Raw genomic sequence first — 21,543 nt, forward strand, 5'->3', positions numbered from 1 at the left:
GAGATGGAATCTAGGGAGGGTTCCCTCGTCCAACTTAAGATGAGAAGGAGTTAAATGTTCATGGAAAAGACGTAATTGGGAGGGAGAGGTGAGTACAGAAGAGAGAAGGAGTAAATGAGAATGCAAGGTTCCTCAGAGGATGAGGAGGCTGGGATCTCCAGCACAGGTGAGAGGCTGACCTTCGTACAGGAAGAAGGGCTGTGCCATTTCAAGAGTGAGAAAGGAGAAGACAGTGCAGACTAGATGGGCCTGTGAGGTTAAGGGTAAGGTGTTGATGCCACTACCAACGTCCAGGGTTAATGCAAGGTTTTACTGTTAAATAATTATCTTTTCAGGGGGAAATCAGAAAGCAAAAACAGAGTAGAACATATTTATTCTAAACGTAGAAACATTTTTCAGGAGGATTTTTGCCCACTTCAATTCCTTTTGTGTTCAGGGAAAAAAAAAAAAAAAAAAGGTATTAAGTAAGAAGCATTTGCAGTCTTCTCCCAACTCCCTCTCCTCAGGAGGAAGGCTCCAGGGCCTATCACCACTGAACACAAGGAAAGACGTGAGGGACACCAAGAGATTATTATTATCATTATGGCAAATTCCTACAGAGGCTGACAATATACCAGACCCTCTTCTAATCATTTATAGATACTCATTGTTTCTTTACTCCTTACGATAACCACAGGAGGAAACTGAGCTACAGAGAGTTTAAAGTAACTTGCCCAAGGTCGCACAATAAGTGAGATGGCAGATACTCTAACAAACAGTCCGGCTCCAGAGTTTGTATGTTTAACCACTTACACTAAGCTGCGGCTATTAACACGTACATAATAAAGAGATAACCTGTAGATGAGGAGAGACAAGGGGCCCTGCAAGGGAGAGATATGAGAGACAATTTGGGGGAGATAACAGAGGGAGGAAGAAGAAATGAAAAGAAAAATGAGACACTGAGAGAACTGGGGAAAGTATTTCCATCCTCCCTCCAAGTTTTATTACGAAAGATTTCAAACCTACAGAAAACTTGACATAATACAATGAACATTCATATCCTACATATATTAACAAGTATTAACATGGCACCATATTTAACGTTCTATATTTTCCACATATTTTTTCTTTTTGTATAGCATTTGAAAGTTGCTATACAACTTTCAAATGAGACTTTATCTCAATATTTTAGCATGCGTCTCCTAAGAAAATAGGCAATCTCCTACAAACCTAAGTTTATAATGTATTTGTAAATATTTCATTCTCATATATAGGTCTGAAGAGTAGTTAAAAATAAAATTGTCAATTATACCTCAAGAAAGCTGAAATTTAAAAAGAAAATCAGTATGACCTCTTATAACCTGGGTTAGGCTCTGAACTAAGGGCTTTTTTAGATACTTTATCTCATTTAATCCTCACAACAGCCCTATGAGTTAGGTTGTGGTAATTATTCCCATTTTATAGGTGAAGAAACTGAGGTACCGAGTAGTTAACTTGCCCAGGGTCACACAACAAGCAGAAATGACAGGATGTGAACCTGCACATTCTGGCTCCAGAACTCAGGCCTTTAACCACCATATCAATAGCATTGTGGAGGTAAGGCACTGCAGAGTACTTTGCCCTGAGCAGTGGAGGAAAGCATTCTGCCCTTACAGGTGGTTAAATGTGGCCTAATAAAGGAAAAGTTAAGGAAAGTGAAGAAGTACTGAACTTAGAACTTAATCATTTTCTTACAAGTTACTCTAAATAAGGGTGAAACTAACCCTTTAAAGACTGTTTTAAAGTATGGATTTGGCTACAAATCCATAGGATCTTGATAAATTGGATTCATTAAACCTCAGGTAAATTTAGGCCATAAGCTACAACATCTCTGTTATAGTGCCAATGCTATGAATTTATCATGTATTGGTAAATATTTCACTTCTTATATATAAACCTGAAATGTAATTTTAAAACAAAATCAATATAATTTTTATTAAAACCAACCCCGATATTACAACTTGATTCAAGGGTTATGAAAACAGCCTTAAAGCTGCACTCTAGGGCTTCCCTGGTGGCACAGTGGTTAAGAATCCGCCTGACAATGCAGGGGACATGGGTTCGAGCCCTGGCCCGGGAAGATCTCACTTGCCACGGAGCAACTAAGCCTGTGCGCCACAAGTACTGAAGCCCGCGTGCCTAGAGCCCGTGCTCCTCAACAAGAGAAGCCACAGCAATGAGAAGTCCTTGCACCGCAACTTAGAGTAGCCCCCCACTCGTCGCAACTAGAGAAAGCCCGCGCACAGCAACGAAGACCCAGCACAGCCAAAAATTAATAGAAAAAAAAACAAAAAAAGCTGCACTCTATTGTCAAATATGCGACTGAGCTGTTGTACATATGTGAACGATTTGCCTAATTTGTGCATTAGTACTGTTAGTATATATGGGAGAGTGCTGCAGTAAATGCTCCTTACATTTCCCTCTACCTCTGTGACTTGCATTGGATAATGGTACACTGGCAAACACACGCAAGCAGAAGCCTGAAAAGTACTTGCAGATCGGGGCTTGCCCGCTCTTGCTGCAGAGAACACTTCCACTACCACGTGAATAACCCCAGGCAAACCTGCTGGAGACACGTGGTCCAGCCAGCAGCCATTCTTATCTCCAGGCATGTGAGGCAGGCAATGCTAGACCAGTCAGCCTCCAGCTGACCCACCTGCTGATTGTAGTTGCATGAACAAGTATAGGCAAGAGCCTAAGTTTCTGATTCACAGAATCATGAGTTAAGACTGTGGTTTTAAGCCACTAAAATTTTGAGGTGTTTGTTACCCAGGAAAGCATAATTGAAATAGTACATAAAAATTAAGGAAGGCTAACTACTGTAATAAATAGACCCCTAAATACATAATGGCTTAAATACAACAGAAGTTTATCTCCTGCTCATATAAATAGTTCAAGGAGATTTGAGATTGGTGGCAGGGGCCTCTGTCAGGGACCCAGGCTGTCGGTTTTTGCCATCGTCAACATGTGGCTTCCAAGGTCACTTTAGGCACCATAAACTAAATAGCAGAAGCAGAGCATAGAGGACAGCAAATGGGAAATTTTATTGGGCCTGGCCAAGAAATAGGGCATAACTCTTCTGTTCACCTTTTATAGGTAGAACTCAACCATGTGGCCAAGCCTAACTGCAGTGAAGGAGTCTAGTCATGTGCCTAGCAATAGGAGAAAACGGTTTGATGAACAACTCACAGCTTGATGCTATAGAACTGTATTGGATTTTTAGGAAACAAAAATCATGCCTGTCAGGTCCAGCATGGCAGAGTGGGAAAACAGACTGAGGAGTAGAAAGATCTGGGTAGGATTTTGGTTCTTATTAACTGTGTAACCTGAGCAAATGACCTAATCCATGTAAATTCTTATTTCTTCCTCTACAAAATAGGGAAATTACCGTCCTCAGTGGGTTGTTGTGAGGTTTAAATGTCAAGTATTTGGTAGAGTGTCTGGCACGTGATAGGCATTCAATAAATGGGAGCTGATGGCATTATTATTATAACTAAATTGAGTAGTGTGAGAAATCAAAGAATATGGAGAGAAATAAAGAGCAACATTAAGGTATCTACATAGCAGGAGGACTGTCGTGACAGTTCCAAGTGTAAATCATGAAAGTCTAACAAATCAGTCTTATCACAAAAGGAGGGGATTTATTAGAAGGACAGAAAGACCGGGTGTAGCTCTCAACGTCAGACAGACCTGCTGAACTGGAACCTCTTCCAGGACTTTGGAAACTAAAACTTCCTTTTTCATGTTATGTAACTTTGCTTCATGCTCCTCGATTACAAATACACCTTTTGCATGTTTCAACAGCCTCCAGAATTGCTTATTTTTAAATGTGTGATAATGTTATTGTGGTTATAAAGAGTCTCTATCTTTTACACATACATATTGAGTACTTAACAGATGAAACTGTATCAAGGTTTTGCTTTAAAATAATGCATTTAAAATACATTTGGGGAAGGAAGGTGGAGAACATACATTGCAGGATTGGCCTTGGGCTGATAATTGCTAAAGTTAGGGGATGGGTACATGGGAGTTCACTATTGTATTCTCATTACTTTTGTATACATTTGAAAATTTCCACTAAACAAACAAATGAGGGAAAACAAAAGCCCAAGACCGATCTCATCTTGGCCTAGAGATTCAAGAAGAAAGAGGGATGGACTTGATTGGCCCACCTTACTGTTTTACCTGTGATTTTCTGCTTTGGTGAAAACTTTATCTAAAAGGGAAGCACTGCTATGCTATGCATTATCATCTACCTGGCTACAGTCTTTCTGGATTTTGAGGGATATGGCTAAAATGATGTATAGAAATCAAGACTTGATAGGCCTAGGTGAACTCAATTACAACCTCTCCTAGGCCTACTGATTGCTAGAACACTTCCCCATTCTCCTCACATCCTATCACCTTAAGAAAAGCAGACAGGGCTTCCCTGGTGGCGCAGTGGTTGAGAGTCCACCTGCCGATGCAGGGGACACAGGTTCGTGCCCCGGTCCGGGAGGATCCCACATGCCGCGGAGCGGCTGGGCCCGTGAGCCATGGCCGCTGAGCCTGCACGTCCGGAGCCTGTGCTCCGCAGCGGGAGAGGCCACAACAGTGAGAGGCCTACGTACCGCAAAAAACAAAAACAAAACAAAATTTAAAAAGAGAAAAGCAGACAGCTATTTTGGCAGTGCTTTCCTCAAGCACCATCATGTTTAATGGAGTCTCAGGAGAGAACAGGTTGGAGAAAAAAGCATGAGAACCACAAAAATTATGGATCTACTTTCTAGTGATGGAAACAATAAGCTTTCAGAATAGTCACATTGTGTATTGAGGGCATCGAATCGAATCAGAATATCCAGCACATAAAAGATCCTCTGGTCAGCAGCACAAAACAAAAGGAGAAAGCCTGAGAACTAGTTACTATTTCTTTCTCATAAGATGTATTTTCTGAAGGAAAAAAAAAAATCACTTTCTCTTTATGACACCCAAGGTGTGCATAGGTTTTGTAATCATGTTCTAGGAAGTGGCTGATCTCATCTGTTACAATGATCACATAAAAAATAAGGACCGGGGGGAAAGATATTGATAACTTTAGAGAAAAAGTCTAGGGATACAGGGAGCAAGAGTTTGTTGGCCACAGTCTAGTACTTGGTCCAAAAGGAAAGAGTGTATTTGGACTATTAAAAAGTTGTATTTTTACAGTTAAAATCTTTGCTAATTAGTCTCAAAATCATGTTTTATATCCAAATCAGATTCTTAATTTTCACAAATGTGGCAGATTGTCTTTCCTAAAGATGGATACAACAATATATCCCATTCCACGTGCCTTTTTTTTTTTTTGGACTGTGTAACATTGATGTTTCTTCTATTGGGTGGTGGGGTCTACACCTTCTACCTGTGAACCTAGGAAGACCTCTGTGTCCTCCTCGACCAAGAATGTACAGTGGAAGTGACTCTACGTGACTTTGAGACAAGGTCACAAGAAACTCATGCACTCCTTTCTGCCTTGCTCTCTTGAGACAACTGCCCTTGGAACCAAGCCACCACACTGTGAGGAAGCCAAGCAGCTACATGGACATGCTATGTGTAGGTGCTCCAGCAAACAGCCCCAGCAAACAGTCAACATCAACCACCAGATGTGACTGAGCACTCAGCTGACTCCAGCCCCAACCAGCTGAGAAGCTCCCAGCACTAGCTAATACTGCATGGAGCAGAGATGAGCTGTCTCTGACAATCCTAGTCCAAACTGCAGATCTGTGAGTAAAATGACTGTCATTATCTTAAGCCACTAAGGGGTGCTTTATAACTGGAAGAATAAATATGACAAATTAAGTTAGTAAAGCTTTTGACGTTTTGTACTTGGTGAAATGATAAGAAAATGTCAAATGAATATGAATAAAATGTAGTATTTTGAAGCAATCAGGAGATATAAATTAGATTTTTATGTAGCAGCACAGATCTCAAAAACACAGTAAAAAGTTAATAATCATTAATTTTCAATAATAATCATTGAATGATATACAATGAACATTTATTTACATTTTAAGAATGCACTCAAAGCAATCCTATGCATCTTTCAAAGATTCATAAAAATCTATAGAATCTAAATATATGGAGGGTGGATCTGAAGGACACACATTAAATAATAAGGTGTATGTCTTATGGGAGTGGGAATGGGGATAAAGAGAGAAAATATTGTTTTAAAAGAAGAAGAACAACAACAAAAAGAATGTTATGTAATTACTAAACTTAATTCACATTTCCTTCTGTCACACAGCTAAAATCTACTTCCCAGCCTCTTAGGTGTAGCCACATGACTGTGTCCTAACCAATGGAATGTAGGCAGAAGTGATAAATGCTGTCTCCAGGCCAGGCCCCTAGAAAAGGAAAAAGAGCCTTGGCTACTAATAGAAAGGCTAAACAGTCCCATCTAAATATAAACAATGGTCACAATATGTCAACAATGATCAGAAAAGGCAGCTCTGTGAACACAGTGGACTGAGACAGAGCACAAACACTCAGTGAACATGTCTCAAACAAGAGACAGACAAAGCCACAAAAGTAATTATATACCTCCTGCTTCTGACATGACTTTTTTTTTTTTTTTTGCCAACAGTAACTCTAGCTCTGCTTTAAGTGTACTGCCTCCTAGATAAAATTACCAAGGTACACAATCACTGAATAGCCCCAAGCTCCTGACAGCACCCAAATCACTACCAGCCTCCACTTTTATTAACCCTTCTTTGAATCACAAGTCCAAAACCTCTTAAAAGGATGCCCCTCAGGTCCTCACCTAGCTAAAAAAACCTCACTTTGACCTCAGTTCTGTTCATGGTGGACTCTGGCTGGTGAGCTTTGACAACAGTGGATCTTCCTGAGATCTGGCTTAGACCCTTCCCTGACACAAACCATGCTTGACTTAGAAATAGTGTGGAAATCTCAAACTCCTTGAATCTCCAGTCTCAAGGCCGTCCTTGCCAAGACAACTGCAGCTGAATGTGAGTTCCAAATAATTTGCTGAGCCCTTCAATGTTAGCCTTTTATTTGGTTCTTGGGACTTTGGAATTCTGATCTTGTACTGATCCTTGGTAAAATTCGGCTGCTAAGCATTTAACTCAGCATTCCTATTATCTGCCCAGTTGTCCACTTTTTTTTTTTTTTTTTTTGGAGGATAAAGAAAGGGTGGCTTTATTCTTTGCCAGGCAAAGGGGGGAACACAGCAGGCTAGTGCCTCAAAAACTGTGTCCCCACTTTCTTGACAATTACTCCTCTATAAGAGAAAAGCCTATAGTGAGGGACACATACCAGATAAATTGTCAGTGAGGCTGGTTCTGATGGCTGCTAAGTTCAGAACATCTCATCTCATCAGCCCTGCATCCTTAGAACAAACTCTGCCTTGGGTCACTGTATTACTTGAATCCTTCTTAGCTTCTGGTGGTTGCTGCAATCTTTGGTCTTCCTTAGCTTATAGCTGCAGCCCTCCAATCTCAGCCTCTGTCATTACATGGCCTACTTTCCTCTTCGTGTGTCTCCAAATCTCCCTCTCCTTATAAAGACACCAGCCACTGGATTTCGGGCCCATCCTAACCCAGTATGACCCCATCTTAACTTCACCCTATTTCCAAATAATCTCACATTCACAGGTACCTTGGGGTTTAGACTTCAACGTAACTTTTTGGCAAACAATTCAACCCACAACAGTCACCTTTCAAGATATTTTAAGACCTACTTTCTATAGTTTTGTCTTCCTAGATCTGCTTTTTTCTTTTTCTTGTTTTAAAACCAGCCCTCAGTTGGCAATCTGGTCCATGACCATATCCTGGAGACATGCAGTTGCACAAGCACATAATCAACGCAATAATCCTCATGAGAACTTTTTAGTCTAAGTTTGCATTCCCTTCAGGCCAAATACCTTTTCCTTCATGATACCTGTTACATTGCTAAATCATGTACACATCTTTCCAAGTTGCATAATTTCATCAAGGACAATTAGGTATTGCAATGGTCACTTTGGAGAAATCTGACATAAGCAATGTTATTCATCTGACAGGCACTTTAGCACAAAAAGGAAACAAAATCCCAACTATCCAATGGTCTGTTTCTACATTCCATTTGAAGTGGCATAATGCGGATACTGGTAGACTGCTACATATAACTTATTTATGCAAATGTACAATAACCACCTAAAAATTATACAAAGAGATACACTTATTAACACTGTAAATCAATTTAAATGGAATACTAAAAAAATGTTCAAGTAACTCATAAGAAGGTAGGAAAGATCAATGAAAAACAGAAAGAACAAAGAGAATACAAACTAGCAGACTTAAATCCTAACATACCAAAATTACATTAAATGTAAGTAGTCTATACACGATTTAAAGGAAATTGACCCAATAGATAAAAAAGTATTTTTCTATCTACAAGAAAGAGATGAGACAAATTACCAACATCATGAATGAAAGAAGAAATATCACTACAGACTCAGCAGACATTAACAAGATAATAAGAGAAAACAACTCTATGCCCATAAATTCGACAACTTGGATAAAATCAACAAATTCCTCAAAAGCTACAGCTCTCCAAACTCACCCCAAATGAAACAGATAACCTGAATAGTTTTGTAAATACTAAAAAAATTGAATCCACAGTATAAAACCTTTTGATAAAGAAATCTCTGGGCCAGATGGTTTCATTGCTTAATTGTATCAAACACTGAAAGAATAAATAACAGCAATTTTACACCATTTCTTCCAGGAAACAGAAGAGAGGAAAGCACTTAAAATTGAGCTTTACAGGTCTGCAAGATACAAGATTCACACACAAAAATCAATTGAATTTCTATATACTAGCAACAAACATATCAAAAATGAAATTAAAAACACAAAACCACTTACAATTGCTCCACAAAAAAATGAGAAATGCTACAGTCTAAATCCAACAAAAGATGCACAGGATTAGTATGAAGAAAATTACAAGACTCTGATGAATATATTTTTAAAGACCTAAATAAAGAGAGAAATCTACTGTGTTTATGGATTGAAAAATGACTTAACACATTAAAGATGTCAAGTCTCCCCCAATTGATCTACAGGCTTAATGCAATTTTTATCAAAATCTCAGAAGGATTTTTTGTAGACATAGAGAAGCTTTCTAAATTTATATGGAAATATAAAAACAAAACAAAAAGTTTCAGAAAGAAGGGGACTTTCCTGGTGTGCAGTGGTTAAGACTCCACGCTCCCAATGCAGGGGGCCCAGGTTCAATCCCTGGCCAGGGAACTAGACCCCACATGCATGCCACAACTAAGAGTTCACATGCCACAACTAAGGAGCCCATGTGCTGAAACTAAGACCCGGTGCAACTAACTAACTAAATAAATATTTTAAAAATTTATATATATATATAAAAAGACAATGTAGTATTGGTAGAGGGACAGGACAGAAAAGAGTGCCAGAAATAACCCACCAAGTACAGATTTTGACAGAAGGGCAAAAGCAAGTCAAAGGAGAAAAAATGGCTTTTCAATAAATGGTGTTAGAATAACTGTACATTTTTAGGCTTCAACATAAACCTCACATCTGACACAAAAATTAACTCAAGATGGATCATAGATATAAATGTGAAAAGTGAAATCATGAATCTTTTAAAAGACAACATAGGAAAGAATCTTATGGGTTAGGTACAGTTCTTAGCCATGACACCAAAATCATGATCATAAAAGAAAAATACCAACAAATTGAATTTTATCAATATCAAATCCTTTTGCTATGAGAAAGACCCTGTTAAGAGGATGAAAATATAAGATATGAACTAGGAGATACATTTGCAATTCACAGTTCTCATGTGAGACCTATTTTCATAAGATATAAGGAATTCTCTAAATACAAGAGTAGAAAACAAAAAATTCAATTAGAAACCTACTAGAATGGCATGAAAAAATCCACAATACCAACTGCTGGTGAGGATACAGAGCAACTGGATCTCTCATACATTGCTGGTGGGAATATGAAATGATACATCTACTTTGGAAAAATGTTTGGCAGCGTCTTATTAAGTTAAACATAGACTTACCATAAGAATCAGCAATCATACTCCTGGGTATTTATCCTAGAGAAAGGAAAACACAAAAATCTGTCCACACAAAAATCTGTACATGAATGTTTACAGCAGCTTTATTCATAATCTGAACTCTGGAAACAATCAAAAATGTCCTACAAAAAGTGAATGGATCAACTTTGGTACATCCATACAATGGAATACTACTCATCAATAAAAAGGAAGGAACTATTGATACCTGCAATACATTGAAAGGATCTCAAAGCTATTATCCTGAGTAAAAAAAGCCAATTTCAAAAGGTTATACACTGTATGATTCCATTTATAGAAATTATAAATTTCCATTTTGAAATGACAAAATTATAGTGAGAAAGAACAGATCAGTGGTTGCCAGTGGTTACAACTATAGAGAAGGTATGATTATAAAAACGTTAGCATGAGAGAATTTATTTGTGGCAATGGGAACGTTGTGTATCCTGATTGTTGTGGTAGGTATAGGAATCTATATATGTGATAAAATGTCATAGAACTATACATTTAAAAAAAAAGAATGCGTGTAAAACTTGGTAAAAATTGAATAAGTCTGTAGTTAGTTAAAAGCACTGTACCACTGTCAACTTCTTGTTTTTGATAAGGAACTATGGTTATATAAGGTCTTACCACTGGGCCATCTGGGGAATTCTGGGTGAAGATACACAGGAATTCTCAGTCCTATTTTTTGCAATTCTTTGTGAGTATAAAGTTACTTTAAAATATAGCTAAAATTGGTAGGAGAGGCTTCTAAATACAGTCCAGATTCTAAAATTTCTCTAAAAGACTCTTTCCCTAGACCAATAAAATGTAAAAACTTAAAAATCTGCCTCACTTGTGGATTCACCTAAACCCTGTTCTGCACTTTCCAGTTTGTTATCTTGCCTTTCTCTTCTCTCCTTTTCCATCTTTGGAATGATCCATAATAATTCAGAGTCCCTTAAAATTGCAACCTTTATATGAAGAAGTCCCTAATATGTCAACTTCTAATCCAGGTTATATTCAGATCATTGTGCCATCATTAAGGACTTCCCAAGTCCTGTCCTGGCCCATATACTCCAAACTTTCTTGACCTCATTCAAGCACTTCTTTCCATCGATGGGTCCAGGAGATGCAAGAACTTGACACTGTAAACCACTGGAAAATTCTCCCATTCTAGCCAAAAAGAGGAAGAACTAGAAGCCTCTAGGCGATCATAAAGGGGGCCCAAGGGAAACTGTAGCATCCAAATCCCAATGATTCTCTTGGCCCAACAAGATGATTATCTCTGACAGAAGGATAGAAACAATCCTTTCAAATGGACACAGGTTGTACTATAAATCCTACAACTCTTTCTATAAATATAAAATTATACTTTTCAGAATTATATAATTACCAGATAGTAGGTTAACTTTTCCCATCTCATCTGCCTATAGCTGGCTCCCTCCTCCCCCACTTTTCCCTAGGAATTATTTTTAAAAAATTAATCAAAAAGTTATCTGCTGTTACTCACATATTCATCTAGTCCAGATAAAATTCGAGTAAAATTTTTTAAAGTCTCAAGCTTTACACATATTGCCTTTTCAATTTTTTCTTGCTAAAACTAATACAGGAGAAAAAAGTTAATTGTTAGTTTGAGTAATGGCATTAGATGCTAGCCTATCAGATTCAAAAAGCCAGAAAGTTAAAACTTTTGACATAATATAAATTTTTGGTTTATGGATGCAGAGGTTCATCGTATATCAGAAATAAAGAGTTAATACTAGAAAAGAGTTCACGTAATATTCCTGATCACATCCCTCTGGACAAATTGGAATGACTTCAGTTTAAAAACAGCTCTCGGTCTTCTCACTGATGTACCATCACGTAAAAATCATCTTAGTGCAGTGTACTGGTTTGTATAAGACTTGGATTTAACGTTTTTATGATTTGAACTTTTCTAAATCGCTTGCATTTTAGGTCAAGTTGATTTAGTCATGTGCAATTCTTATTATGCTACAAACCTTATAAAGACTTAATGTGTACACTTAAATTGCAGCTTCCCAATCCATAGTTAACTTTGTTAATAACTTAGGATAATATTAAATTGAGCTAAATTAATAAACAATCTTTGGATACCTTGACAATTTCTAAGAAAAAGATACAAAATGCTGGTCATGTAATATGGTTTTAATTTATGCTTGTTTCCTATTTTTAAAATTATAGAATGACTAAAGAGTAAGTGCAGATGCATTGGAAAATATTTATTTTTGCAAAATCTTAAAATCTGTAAAAGATACAAAATGTGCAGCCATGCATGGAGAAAAAAATTTAAACACTTTTTGGTTTTATGTATTCTAGTTGTTTGGAGGAAAATAAAATGAGTTATTTTGGTTAAGGCAGTAACTAATAAAATGGTTGAGACTATATTATAGTATAGTAACAAAATAATACATCTCATACACATCAGATAATGAATATGGTTTAACCATTTATCTTTGAAACTGTTCACTTTACTAAGATGGTAAATTCAATGTAATAGGTAATCCTATTTTAAAGGAGAACTAACACTTTAAATTACATGTTTACATATGTCTTAACAAATATTTAGGAAGGCTTTAGAAAGTTGCATTAATGAAAGGCAGACAGAGCCTTCACTGTGAATCATTATTTGGGTGATATAACACAAGAATCAAATTAAAATTAGGGTTTTCTTTCTGTAAAATGACCCAACTTATTTTGTGCCCAGGTAGTAGTTTCTTCTTAAAGATAAAAATATTGTGAAATCTATGTGTTTTTGGCACACTCTTAAATAATTTTTTCAAAAAGAAGAAACTGTGTTAAAGTTTCCTATAATCATCACTTATTGCTGCTGTTTTTACATTGTCAACTTGTAAAAACTGCAGTTAGATACTTCTTACTATGTTTCTATCTTGTCTCCTTGTCAATCTTCTTTATTTTTGCCTTTCCCAATTTGAGAATACTAAAACTTCCAATGTGTCTTTTACAACTCAGTGTTTTTTGGGTATCCTGTAATGATTACAAGGTAACTTGTGATTTGCTTCTTCACATTATAAAAGGAAGAAAAGTAGAAATAATTTGTTTGGTAATTTGAATTTTAACTAACTTAAAAGTATTTTGAGAGCTCTCTTTAATTTTCAAAACTAGGGCTAAAAGAACAAAAACATACAAATCATAACAGAAATTTTAAAAATGTTTTAATATGAGAAAAATTATCAATACCTTTGAGTCCTGATGAAACAGACCTTTCCAGGAGATCTTAAGCTCGGGTCTTAACAATCCTCTAGGAGCAGATGATCTTCAGATGAAGACTGCCAACCCAAGGTCCTCAGATCAAAGAGATGACGACAAAGGAGACAGCCTCCACCCAACATGGTGGAATAAGATTAATTTCCTGATATCTCAGATTTTCTTCTTTACTGCTAATCTTATTTGTTACCGTACTTTGGTGCCCCCTAGCTATCACCTAATGTTTTCACAGCATGCTTTCACAATTCTCACTGCTGTATTTTCATTCTCCCACTGTCTCTGTGGTATAAGAAAAGGCAAAACCCCTCGTGTGTTCTTCTCAGTCCAGCTACTGCTCTACATCTGATTGACTGCTAGATTATTTTCATCCCCAACCTGACCTCATTGACAAGAATTTAAAGTGACAGCTGTTACTTTATATGCATCGGATGGCAGGGCTTTTATGATATTTGAATTTTCCTCACATTTATTAACCCCAACCCTTCAGTCTTATAAAAATTGGAACCTAACCTCAAGTCAACAAAATACTTCTGCTGAAATCATTACTGTACAAACATTATAAGCTCATTAGGAGTGGGAACAGATACTGGCGCTATGCTGGTGGCAATGGTCAGTCTGTTCTCTTCAGAGACTCTTCAGCCTGCTTTGGAAGAATTCTTTGTCTTCACTCAGGGAATCTGTCTGCCTCGAGAGACAAGCAGTGGGCTCAAGTCTAATGTGATAAATGTTATTTATACTACCAGTATAGTCTGCCCCCATCCTTGTTTTCAACCAACCTTGTTTTCAACCAGCATATCACAGTTTGTGGGATACAGCTAAAGCGGAGCACAAAGGAAATTTTACACCATTCTACACAAACTCTTTCAGAAAATAAAAGAGGAAGGAACACGTCTCAACGTCTTTTAATGAGACCTCCATTACCCTGCAAAGATACTGCAAGAAAACTATAGACCAACATCCTTCCTGGCCATAGAAACAAAAAAACCCAAAAACAAACAAACAAAAATCCTTAACTAATATTAGCAAATTGAATTGAGAAATATATAAAAAGTTGGTTCAACATTCAAAAATCAGTGAAATTCATATTAGCAGATCAAAGAAGAAAAACCTTATAATCATCTCAACAGATGAGAGAAAAAGCACTTGACAAAATTCAATATCCATTCATGATAAATTGTCTTAGGAAATAGGAACAAAAGGCAACTTCCTCAATTTTATAAATGGCATCTACAAAACACCTAAGCTAACATAAACTTAGTAGTGAGACTGAAGGCTTTCCCTTTAAGTTCCAGAACAAGCGAGGTTCTCAGCTTTCAGCATTTTCATTCACATCACACTGGAGATCCTAGCCAATGTAATAAAAGGGAAGTAAGGAACAGAGAGAGGAGGGGAAGGAGGGAGGGAGGAACTAGAAAAACTAAAATATTTGGTGAAAAAAAAAAGAACAAAGTTGGAAGACTCACACTACCTCATTTCAAAACTTACTACAAAGCACAAAGCTACAGCAATCAAGATAGTGTAGTACAGGGGAAGGGCAGAAACAGGCAGAACAGAGAATCCAGAAACAAACCCACACATGTACAGATAATTGATTTTTGACACAATATAATCAAAGAACAGCCTTTTAAACAAGTGGTGCTATAATAATTGTTCATATACCAAAAAAAAAGTGCCTCAACCCATACTTTGTACCACAGTAAAAAAAAAAAAAAAAAAAAAAATTGGAAATGGATCACAGACTAAATATAACACCTAAATCTTCTAGAACACGAGTCAGCAAACTAAGGCTCATGGGCCAAATTCGTCAAATATGTGATACAGAAAAATAGTAAGGCAGGGTAAGGAAAACAGGAGATGTGAGGGTGAGGGGAGCTCAATGGGCTGGTAAGGTATTCCTGTTTTGTACTGTATGGTTAAGGAAAGTCTCTCTGATAAGGCAACAGCTGAACCAAAGCAACAAAAAAAAGTGGAAGAGGATGCTTGTGAGACCTGAAGGAAGGTCACAGGCAGAGAGATGAGCAAGTGCAAAGGCTCTGGTGCAGGGGCTTGCCTGCTGTATTTTACGAACATTAAATGATCAATATGGCCACAAGGGAACAGGAGGAAGAGCGGGGGAAACGACTTAAAGAGAAAGAGCCACTGGAACGCGTACATCTGTGTATGCATGCACACACTCCAGATGTTATAGGGTCTTTTAGGTCATGGTAAAGACTTCAGTTGTGGCTTTGAGTAAGATGGGATCCATGGAGGATTTTCAGCAGAGGAGTAACATGATCTGATATTACATAACAGCATCTCGTGAACCTATAGGCATAGAGTAAGAGTCTGGAATGATATATACCAAAAAAAACAAATGATGTTTTCTCCTTTGTGCTTTACTCGTATTTTTGAAAATTTCTACAACAAATATCCAGTATTTTGCTGAAAATTTTTTATTTTAAAATATCTAAAGGATTAATTATTAGAACCATCACTAAAATAACCTTTTTCTTTGCTTTACCTTAAGCTCCAAACAATTATACAGAGCCCATTTCAGCTCCTAGGACAATAAGCAAAAATGAATATTAACTAAGCAGCATGTATGTGGCTAACAAATATCTAGAATGAGCCACTGACATTCAGGAAGGGCTTAAAGAGAATAAGGTTAACTGTCCTCAACAACTGTTTTAACTTGTACTACTTTCCTTCTTGCTTGAATTTAGTAGTATCTTTATTGATTTAACTTTGCTTGCCCATTTTTGGAAAGTTGTCTGTACATTCCTTGTAACTGCAAGGATTCCAAGAGCATCAGGATGCTGAGACAAAGAGCAGCTTTTGTAAGAGCCCTGGTCAACAGAGGATTTAGAAAAAACACATGCCATGGGCACTGCTTGAGAAGCAGCCAAACATGAAGATGGTGGACCATCCCAGTGGATGTTCTCCAGTGTTTCTAGCAGAGGTCTCTGCTCTAGTGACTGCTGTGTAACAAACCACCCCAAATTTAGTAGCATAAAACACAAATATCATGTATCATCATCTCTCACAATTCTGGGGGCTGAATGGACTCAGCTAGGTAGTTCTCACCCAGGGTCTCTCGCATGGTTGTATGTAATCTGATAGCAGCTGGCGTTGGAGTCATCTAGAAGCCTTCCTCACTCAACTATCTGGCAGCTGATATGGTCTGGGCTTCCCCAGAGCATGAAAACTTGGCCCCATGGGAAAACTTCCTGAGAGAGCCAGACAGAAGCATACTGCCTTTTTTAACCAAGCCTCAGAAGTCCTACAGTATCACTTCCACTGCATTCGTTAGAAATTAGGAGGGCCAGTCCACACTCAAGAGAAATGAAGTTGATATTCTACCTCTTGATTGGGGACACACCAAAGAATTTGTGGACATGACTTAAAACTAGTTCACCCTCTGGCTTAAAGGCTATTAGATGGAATCAGACAAGAAAATAAATAACTAATGAAGGGCATTAGGCTAAGTGTGATGAAGGAAGTATTTATAAATTATTAATTATGGGGTGTGGTTCATAATAGGTTTTAGCACAATCAGAAGCAGCTTTCTCTAAGAAAGGACATTTTGAAAGGTCTTATAGAACGGCAGAATGTTCATAAGCAAAGATATGAGGGAAAAATAATCTAGACATCCATTCCCTTGGATTGCTACAAAGGTCTTTTGAAGATATAGCAAATGATTTTGTTTAACTGGGGCTTAGGGTACATGGAAAAGAATAGTGTATGTGGTTGAAAAGATAGAGTTTGGTTACAGTATTGAAGTACTGTATTTCAAATCTGAGGCGTTAAAAGCTCCTAGGCACACTCAGGTGAGGTTTACTAAGGGCCTTATTCTCCTCAGCTACAAATTAAGTGCCTAACTAAATCTGTAACCCTGTAGCCCCTACAACTTCTCCAAACTGACCTTCAACTTAGGTCCTACTCCCCCTCATTGGGCTTTGAGGTTTCCAGTCAATCTGCCTTTGGAGATAGAGGATCCTCAAGGTCCTTGACACATCTGTTCTCTCTGTTTAACCTCTACTGAGGCATCCCATGACTAATCAAGCAACCTACTTACTATAAGATAGCTTCACTGATCAGCTCCATTAAGATAAAAGGGTTTGCTATTTCTGATACTAGGAAATCCTAAACTAACATCTTATCAACCTCTGCCTTTATAACCTCTCTATAATCTTCTGGTGGTACACTATCAAATTTCTGGAGCCAGGAACCCTAATATTCATAATCACAATTTTGGTTCAGTCACCTACCCATGGTTTTCTCTTGGTCAAATCACTTAACCTCAAGCTTCCTCATCTATGAAGATAAGGATGAAAATCCCTTTCTGACAAGGCTGTTGTAAGCATTAAATGAGATACCTGTGCTTAGCATGACTGCTGGCACACAGTGAGTGTTCCAAAATACGAGATATCACTTTTATTAGCATAAGCTCATTACACAAAACCCAATAAAAAGAACTATCAAAGGGCTGATGTGAAAAGCTTAATTAATAGTTTTATTTTTATCATCATGTGTGGTTAACCTATGCCCCTGGCATTACACGACTCCACAGTTTCATTTTATACTCAATTATACTCTTCAGTTGCCCTCTTTTTAATTTATAATTTCAAGAGATATTGGTGGATAAGTGAACTTCTTTCACACAACATCTTAACAGAAGAAAATTAAACAGGGAAGAGGATATAGAACAATGGTAGATATAGCAAAGATAGAAAAATAGTGACAAAACTCAGTTTTGCCCAAAGTAAAACTTGCATTTACGTGTCCTGTTGGTGGGAGTGTTAAGTTGGATAAAACTTGAAATTTCAATGGACAGATCATCCAAAATGAAAATAAATAAGGAAACACAAGCTTTAAATGATACATTAAACAAGACGGACTTAATTGATATTTATAGGACATTCCATCCAAAAATAACAGAATACACATTTTTCTCAAGTGCTCATGGAACATTCTCCAGGATAGATCATATCTTGGGTCACAAATCAAGCCTTGGTAAATTTAAGAAAATTGAAATTGTATCAAGTATCTTTTCTGACCACAACGCCATGAGACTAGATATCAATTACAGGAAAAGATCTGTAAAAAATACAAACACATGGAGGCTAAACAATACACTACTTAATAATGAAGTGATCACTGAAGAAATCAAAGAGGATATCAAAAAATACCTAGAAACAAATGACAATGGAGACACAACGACCCAAAACCTATGGGATGCAGCAAAAGCAGTTCTAAGGGGGAAGTTTATAGCAATACAAGCCCACCTTAAGAAGCAGGAAGCATCTCGAATAAACAACCTAACCTTGCACCTCAAGCAGTTAGAGAAAGAAGAACAAAAAAACCCCAAAGCTAGCAGAAGGAAAGAAATCATAAAAATGAGATCAGAAATAAATGAAAAAGAAATGAAGGAAACGACAGCAAAGATCAATAAAACTAAAAGCTGGTTCTTTGAGAAGATAAACAAAATAGATAAACCACTAGCCAGACTCATCAAGAAAAAAAGGGAGAAGACTCAAATCAATAGATTTAGAAATGAGAAAGGAGAAGTAACAGCTGACACTGCAGAAGTAAAAAAGATCATGAGAGATTACTACAAGCAACTCTATGCCAATAAAATGGACAATCTGGAAGAAATGGACAAATTCTTAGAAATGCACAACCTGCCAAGACTCAATCAGGAAGAAATAGAAAATATGAACAGACCAATCACAAGCACTGAAATTGAAACTGTGATTAAAAATCTTCCAACAAACAAAAGCCCAGGACCAGATGGCTTCACAGGTGATTCTATCAAACATTTAGAGAAGAGCTAACACCTATCCTTCTCAAACTCTTCCAAAATATAGCAGAGGGAGGAACACTCCCAAATTCCTTCTACGAGGCCACCATCACCTTGATACCAAAACCAGACAAGGATGTCACAAAGAAAGAAAACTACAGGCCAATATCACTGATGAACATAGATGCAAAAATCCTCAACAAAATACTAGCAAACAGAATCCAACAGCACGTTAAAAGGATCATACACCACGATCAAGTGGGGTTTATTCCAGGAATGCAAGGATTCTTCAATATACGGAAATCTATCAATGTGATAAACCATATTAACAAATTGAAGGAGAAAAACCATATGATCATCTCAATAGATGCAGAGAAAGCTTTCGACAAAATTCAACACCCGTTTATGATAAAAAACCCTGCAGAAAGTAGGCACAGAGGGAACTTTCCTCAACATAATAAAGGCCATATATGACAAGCCCACAGCAAACATCATCCTCAATGGTGAAAAACTGAAAGCATTTCCACTAAGATCAGGAACAAGACAAGGTTGCCCACTCTCACCACTCTTATTCAACATAGTTTCGGAAGTTTTAGCCACAGCAATCAGAGAAGAAAAGGAAATAAAAGGAATCCAAATCGGAAAAGAAGAAGTAAAGCTGTCACTGTTTGCAGATGACATGATACTATACATAGAGAATCCTAAAGAGGCTACCAGAAAACTACTAGAGCTAATCAATGAATTTGGTAAAGTAGCAGGATACAAAATTAATGCACAGAAATCTCTGGCATTCCTATATACTAATGATGAAAAATCTGAAAGTGAAATCAAGAAAACACTCCCATTTACCATTGCAACGAAAAGAATAAAATATCTAGGAATAAACCTACCTAAGGAGACAAAAGACCTGTATGCAGAAAATTATAAGACACTGATAAAAGAAATTAAAGATGATACAAATAGATGGAGAGATATACCATGTTCTTGGATTGGAAGAATCAACATTGTGAAAATGACTCTACTACCCAAAGCAATCTACAGATTCAATGCAATCCCTATCAAACTACCACTGGCATTTTTCACAGAACTAGAACAAAAAATTTCGCAGTTTGTATGGAAACACAAAAGACCCCGAAAAGCCAAAGCAATCTTGAGAATGAAAAACGGAGCTGGAGGAATCAGGCTCCCTGACTTCAGACTATAATACAAAGCTACAGTAATCAAGACAGTATGGTACTGGCACAGAAACAGAAATATAGATCAATGGAACAGGATAGGAAGCCCAGAGATAAACCCACGCACATATGGACACCTTATCTTTGATAAAGGTGGCAGGAATGTACAGTGGAGAAAGGACAGCCTCTTCAATAAATGGTGCTGGGAAAACTGGACAGGTACATGTAAAAGTATGAGATTAGATCACTCCCTAACACCATACACAAAAATAAGCTCAAAATGGATTAAAGACCTAAATGTAAGGCCAGAAACTATCAAACTCTTAGAGGAAAACAGGCAGAACACTCAATGACAGAAATCACAGCAAGATCCTTTCTGACCCACCTACTAGAGTAATGGAAATAAAAACAAAAATAAACAAATGGGACCTAATGAAACTTAAAAGCTTTTGCACATCAAAGGAAACCATAAACAAGACCAAAAGACAACCCTCAGAATGGGAGAAAATATTTGCAAATGAAGCAACTGACAAAGGATTAATCTCCAAAATTTACAAGCAGGTCATGCAGCTCAATAACAAAAAAACAAACAACCCAATCCAAAAATGGGCAGAAGACCTAAATACACATTTCTCCAAAGAAGATATACAGACTGCCAACAAACACATGAAAGAATGCTCAACATCATTAATCATTAGAGAAATGCAAATCAAAACTACAATGAGATATCATCTCACACCAGTCAGAATGGCCATCATCAAGAAATCTAGAAACAATAAATGCTGGAGAGGGTGTGGAGAAAAGGGAACACTCTTGCACTGCTGGTGGGAATGTGAATTGGTTCAGCCACTATGGAGAACAGTATGGAGGTTCCTTAAAAAACTACAAATAGAACTACCATATGACCCAGCAATCCCACTACTGGGCATATACCCTGAGAAAACCAAAATTCAAAGAGTCATGTACCAAAATGTTCATTGCAGCTCTATTTACAATAGCCCAGAGATGGAAACAACCTAAGTGCCCATCACCGGATGAATGGATAATGAAGATGTGGCACATATATACAATGGAATATTACTCAGCCTTAAAAAGAAACGAAATTGAGCTATTTGTAATGAGATGGATAGACCTAGAGTCTGTCATACAGAGTGAAGTAAGTCAGAAAGAAAAGGACAAATACCGTATGCTAACACATATATATGGAATTTAAGAAAAAAAATGTCATGAAGAACCTAGGGGTAAGACAGGAATAAAGACACAGACCTACTG

The sequence above is a fragment of the Globicephala melas genome, chromosome 9 (assembly GCF_963455315.2).
Source record: "Globicephala melas chromosome 9, mGloMel1.2, whole genome shotgun sequence".
In the NCBI taxonomy this organism is placed as follows: Eukaryota; Metazoa; Chordata; class Mammalia; order Artiodactyla; family Delphinidae; genus Globicephala; species Globicephala melas.